The 6,760-nt window shown below is 39.0% G+C and overlaps 1 non-coding gene across 1 annotated transcript; it reads left to right on the top strand.

Moving 5' to 3' along the window:
• Window positions 1–5,058: 5,058 nt before the first annotated feature.
• Window positions 5,059–5,130, top strand: TRNAC-GCA. Its single transcript has one exon. It is a non-coding gene; the product is annotated as a tRNA-Cys (tRNA).
• Window positions 5,131–6,760: the final 1,630 nt, after the last annotated feature.

A 6,760-nucleotide genomic window follows, 5' to 3' on the forward strand; every position in this document is an offset into this window, starting at 1 on the left:
GGTCAATTTCTATAAATGTTCTAATTTGTGCTTGAAAAATATACAATCATTGTTGGGTGCAGCATTGTATATTATATATATAAAATATATATTATATATATGTATATAACATTCTATTACATTAAGGTTATAACTTGTTCAAATCTTTCAAATCCTCATTTGTTGTCTGCTTAGATTATCAAGTACTGAGAAAGCTATGTTAAAATCTCTCTGTATAATTTATTGTTAAAGCAAGCACTTGGCTCTACCTTGTTAATGCCTGAATCATTGGCATATGGTTATTAATTAAAATGAATTAATTATTTTATTGTTAATCTTTTATTCAGTTAATATTTAGACTAGCTGATTTTTCTTTGCTCACTTCCTTATTTCCTGTCATTCATTCCTTCTGTATACAGTTTTCTTTTTCCCAAAAAATATTTTTAAAAATTTACCTTAGTGAGGGTTTGCTGATGGCAAGTTCTCTTCATTTTTATCAACAAAAGGCTCTTATCTTCTCATTATTATTGAACAGTGGTTTAGCTAGTAGTCAGGGTTCTCCAGAGAAACATAACCAAGAGGATGTATATTTATAAATATAGATAAATAGAAAACATACATACATATATCTAGATAGATGGATTGATAGAGAAAGATAGATTTATCTATCTATCTATGGAGATTTACTTTAAGGAGTTGATTCATGAGATTATGGAAGCTGGCAATTTCCGCAATCTGCAAGGCAAGCTGGCAAGCTAATAACCCAGGAGAGCTAACGGTTTAGTTTCAGCTGAAGTCCGAAGGCGGGAGGCTTCAGATCCAGGAAAAGCCATTGTTTTAATCTGAGTCCAAATGTGGGAAAAAGCCAATGGCCTAGTCTGAAGGCAGTCAGGCAGGAGGACTCTCCTGTCTTACTTAGGAGAGAGTCAGCTTTTTTGTTCTATTCAGGACTTCAACTGATTGGATAAGGCCTGCCCACATTAGGGAGAGCAATCTGCTTTACTCAGTCTACCCATTTAAATGTTACTCTCATCCAAAAATATTCTCACAGACATACCCAGAATAATGTTTGGCAAAATATCTGGGCACTCTGTGGCCCATTCAAGTTGACACATAAAATTAACCATCACAGCTAGGTATAATCATCTGAGTTGAAAGTGTCGTATTTTTCCCCCCCCAACACATCAAAGATAATATTCCACTGTCTTCCAGCTTCCATTGTTGTGTTCAGAAGTCTGCTGTAAATCTAACACATCTCTATGAGGTGGTCTCTTTGTCTTTCTGGTTGGGTTTAAGACTTTCTTTTTGTCTTCGTTGTTCTACAATTTCACCATGATGTATCTTTTTGTTTGTTTTTCTTGAGATATGTTGTGTTTTGTGAATCTAAAGATTTGTGTCGCTCTATCAATTCTAGAAAATCCTCTACCACTGTCACTTTAAATATTGCCTCTCTTCTGTTTCTCTAGTCTCTTCTTCTGGAAATCCGATTAGACATGTTTTAAATCATTCTATCCCCATATCTCTTACCTTATCTCTCATGCTTTTTATTGCTTTATTTCTCTGTGCTTCATTCAGGGTAATTTCTTATCTTTATCGTTCCTAATTGCTTCTTCTGCTATGTATTTTCTGTTGTTTAATCCATTCACTGAGTTTTAAATTCCAATTAATATATATATTTTTTCTAGAATTTCAGTTTCTCTTTTTCAAATCTGATTTGTCTTTTAAAATAAAATCTCAATGTATACTCATGTTTTTTATTTCTTTAATAAGTTGAAAAATGTTTATAATCTGTACCATTGAGTTTTTTGTTTTGTTTTTATTAAGAGGCATTTTCTTGCTCTGTTGCAGAGGCTGATCCTACCAGGTAGCTAGGATTACAGGCACATACCACCATGTCCAGCTAATTTTTAATTTTTTTTGTAGAGACATGGTCTCACTATGTTGCCCAGGCTGGTCTCAAACTCCTAGCCTCAAGCAATCCTCCCACCTCAGCCTCCCAAAGTGCTGGATTACAGACATGAGTCACCACACCTGGCTATACCATTGACTTCTAAATAGACTTTGAATACATTGACTGCCTTGTGAGTTGTATTTAACTCAGGCTAGTTTTGACCCTGGGCCTTGTGAAGCAAAACCCTGCAGTTGGTTCATGAAAATCTTACTTGTTGATGTTCTTATTGTTACAATTAATATTCACAATTTAATTCTAAAAATGTGGATTGTGTTGCATATAACTCATGCACAGAAAGCGATAAGAAATAACAAATTAGAAAGGATCATTTTGTTTTAATAAAACACCATGGCCCCAGGGAAAACATTTTTTTTTCTAGTTTGGCAGTCAATGTGTTAATTTTAAAACATCTTTAGATTTACAAAAAAGTATGAAGATAGTACAGACAGTTCCTATATACCTCCACCCAGTTTCCTCTATTATTAATATTAACATCTTGCATTAGTTTAGTGCATTTGTCACAATTAATGAACCAATATTGATACATTAATATAAAGTAAAATCCTTATTTGGTTTACCTTGGTTTTTATCTAATGTCCTTTTTCTGTTCCAGAATCCCATTCCGGATACTATATTACATTTAGTTGCCATGTCTCCTTAGACTAGTCTTGGCTGTGACAGTTTCTCAAACTTTCCTTGTGTTTGATGTCCTTGACCATTTTGGGACTACTGGTCAGATATTTTGTAGAATGTTCTTCAACTTGGATTTACCTAATATTTTTCTTATGATTAGGCTGGAATTATGAGTTTGGGGGAGGAAGGCCACAGAGGTAAAGGGGCATTCTCGTCATGTTATACCAAGGGGTACATGTTATCAACATGACATCACCACCAATGTTAACCTTTATTACCTGGCTGAAATAGTATTTGTTAGGTTTCTCCACTGTAAAGTTACTACTTTTTTCCTTACTATATTGTACTCTTTCGACTATGTGCCGCTCACACTTAAAGGAGTTAAGTTACATAATGACATACATGTATCTACATAAGTTATTTGGAATTCTTCTGCATGAGAGATTTGTCTGTTTTCCCCTACTCATTCGTTCATTCATTCATATATATTAGTATAGACATGTGAATATTTTATACTATAGATTACAATCCAATGCTACTTTATTGCTCAAATTTTTCTGGCTTTGGCCACTTGGAGCTCTTTCAGTTGGCTCCCGTGTTACTATTACATACCACCCGCCATCATTGTGGGATTTTTAGAGCACCTCTTACCTTCTGACACTACATGGTGTTCAGTCTTACAGTCAGCTGTTCTTCAAGGTGCCCTGTTCCTTTTACTGAAAAAATGGTATTATTATAATAGAAACCAAGATCTGGGTGCTAGGTGTATCCACCGATTTCATTATCTGAAATTCTTGTGGATCTAGTTGTGCTCTTTGTGGACTCTGCTGACCTTTGGTCCCGCTGAACTGTTTCATGTGTGTTTTGTAATTTTGGATTGTGAGCTCCTATTTGGGGGCCCTTTGTCTCTGGGAAGTGTATGCAGTAGGGTTCAGGGAGTGCCCTTCCAGAGAGGTTTTGTGTTCTGACAGACACCATGGAGCTAATACTGGCTTGGAATCATTTTGTTCCTGCTGCTAAAGTATTAGTTTGAGGTTACCAGCACCACATGAGCAGTATAGATTCAAACCCCAAACACACATGAGGACAAATCTCTGATTATAGATTCTCAGGTGGAACTTTTTTCTCCCAAAGTTTGGGCTGAGATGAAGAAGCTCCATTGTCAAGACTCTGTGGAGGTGTATTGTTTTCTCTGGTCCTTTTTTTTCCTTCTGCAAAATAAGGGAGCTGGCTTTATGCAGAGGTCTCACTTCTAGCTTCACATTTTGTCTCCTGATTATTAAAACCAAAGCCCTTCAGTTACTGAGATCAGCGATGCTTCCCCCAGTCCTCATAGCAGTGCTTTACCACGCAGGCTTTCAGATTCTTCTCTTTTTGACTCCTTGAGATTTCCTTGCAAGATTGATGGTGTATTTAAAAGAATATTTGATAATCTTTAGAGGTTCACTTTTTCTTTTAAAGCAGGACAGTTTTCAGATGAATGCTAGTCCTCTGCCTTATCACTATTAAGCTCCATTTTTTGGGTTTTTTTTTTTTTTTTTTTCTGGGACAGAGTCTTGCTCTGTTGCCCAGGCTAGAGTGCCATGGCATCAGCCTAGCTCACTACAACCTCAAACTCCTGGGCTCAAGTGATCCTCCTGCCTCAGCTTCCTGAGTAGCTGGAACTACAGGTGCGTGCCACCATGCCTGGGTAATTTTTTCTATTTTTAGTCGCAAGTTTTTTTCTAAAATTTAATTAGGAATAGATAATTCTTGTGTTTTATATGTTTCAGAGCATAGAAAATTATAAAAACCTCTTCAAATCATTCTAGAAAATTTGCATAATCCTGGTATAAAAAATAAATAAAAAGAGCATATACCAAAAAGAAAGCTATAGGCCAATCTCATTTCATACTAATCTAAAGAAAATAGTAGAAAACCTTATCCAATAGTATAGTACAATATAACTAAGAAGGACTCAGAAATACAATGATGGCTCAATATTGGAACATTTATTACTGTCAAGTACTGGGCTCTTTGAGTTCCAGAGCAAGCAGACCCAATGCCCACCCCAGGCCCTTAATATATGCTGACATCTGGATTTACCTTTGCCTGCTTCTCTCGCTCCAGAAAGCTGAGGCTGCAGCTTAATTGGCCAGATTCTTCCCCTGGGGTAAACCAAGTCCCTGAGAGCCTCTGCTATGGCCAGACCCAGGTCCCTGAGAAAGGGAGACGAAAGAGAGCATGCAGATGGAGAAAAAGAATATTAGATATTAAGGGGAATGGGTAGAGATCCTTCTGTACCCCCTACTAGTAATAATAATGGGGGGGGATGAGAAGTGCTCTGGGAAGACGGATGCTCAGGTGGGCATAGGTGGGAAGACTCCAGAGAAGGGGAGCAGGTTCTGACAGGTGTGGAGGTGGATGTGCAGAGGAGCAGCTCAGGATGGCCAGGGCGCAGCTTGGGAATGACTACAATTATGAAAGTATCTTTAGTTTTAAAAGGGTGCATACTTGGGGGTATAGCTCAGGGGTAGAGCATTTGACTGCAGATCAAGAGGTCCCTGGTTCAAATCCAGGTGCCCCCTGTATCATCACCATTTTACTTTGGGGGAAACATAGTATATCCTCTTGATATCTAGTAGACCCAGCCTCGTGGAACCAAATTTTCCAACATATAAGTTAAGATTGATTAAAGTGTTCTTCTTATGACATCTTCCATATATTTCATTTTAACCTCCTCAGCCATAATCATTTCCTGGAGGGGTAGAGGAAGTCTGCCCTAGGCTTCCTTTGTGTTTCATTTGTGCCTAATTATTACCATCCTGATTTTATTTGTTTATACCAAGCTTGCTTTAAAAAAAAAAAAAGGGATCTGAGACAGCTTATAAAAGACAATAAAACTCTAACTGGTCAAACAAGTATAAAAAAGCAAGAACTGAATGTCTAGGAGACGTGGTAAATAATTATTCCTGAGAGCCTAGGTTAGGAGAAGCTGCTACCGCGGAATATAAAATATAGCTCATAGCTTCCCTGTAATCACGCAGTGTGAAAACGTACCAATTCATCAACTGAGAAAATATGTTCTCAGCAGGCCTTCATATGATAGGTCTTTTTAGATGGAACATTGGAGAGATGATGGTTACTGCCAGGGCAGCCTTTCAGGTTGTACTTTACACAATTGCACCAGTTACATAGTACCCTGGAGTTATGCAACACAGTGACCTTGGATATTTCCCATGTTTAATCCATTTTGCAAGAAAACCAAAAAATGCAGGAACAGTGCTACACATGTGTGCATGTGGCAGAGCTTACCAGTTAACTACCTGATGTACGCTCTCCCTTCTTCCTTAGTGATAAAATCCTGATTTATACTGAGTAGTTATGTTCCCAGCTAAAAGCCCACATTTCCTGGCCTGTCTGGCTAGGGGAGGCAAATGAGGGATAAATAACAGTCACTGGACAAGACAACTGTACAAACTCAAGAGACGGACAAACATGGCGGGTGCCCCTTTGTGCCTTTACTCCTGCTTCCTGCTCGAAATACAGATGTGATGGCTGGAGCACAATCTGCCAATTTGGACCATGAACCAACTTTGAAGAGGGGATCCACATTTTAAGGAAGGCTGAGCAGAGAGATAAACGGAGCCTGTGTCCCTAAAGACACCCTCGAGTCACCATGCCAGCCGTGGTCTGCTCGCCTCCAGACATCCTTTACAAAAGAAAGATATAAATTTCTATCTTGTTTACAGCTCAGAGGAGAGACAGTTCCAGATGACTATGAAGGCTCATGCCTTTTCCCCGTCAACAACTTACCAAGCTCCAAGCTCAGTAGGTCTGAGCTAGTTATTGAAAGGAGGCTTTTCTAACAAGGCTATTTCCTTGACCAGAAAACTCCCATTGTTACAGCATCAACTATGAGCTCCCATGGCCCTCTCAGCTCCCCTGTAACAATGTAAAGCAGCGCAGGAGAACGGTCCTTCTATTGCTGCGTGTCCCATGGTGCACCCGGCTCTGCGTGGGCCACGTCATAAGGAGAGCTCAGGGGACTGTGCACGTTCAGCCGCTCCATGGCCTGTCAGTTCCCCCAGGAACTTCCTTTCCTTCACATTAGGATGCAAGGTACTCTAGGGAGTGAGTCTGTACCTTAGCACAGTAGCCACCTTCACTTCTGGTAGGTTCCTAGCAGCTGAATGCAGTTCCCGATTGCTGGTGTGG

Source organism: Propithecus coquereli, unplaced genomic scaffold (genome assembly GCF_000956105.1).
Source record: "Propithecus coquereli isolate 6110/MARCELLA unplaced genomic scaffold, Pcoq_1.0 Scaffold75, whole genome shotgun sequence".
In the NCBI taxonomy this organism is placed as follows: domain Eukaryota; kingdom Metazoa; phylum Chordata; class Mammalia; order Primates; family Indriidae; genus Propithecus; species Propithecus coquereli.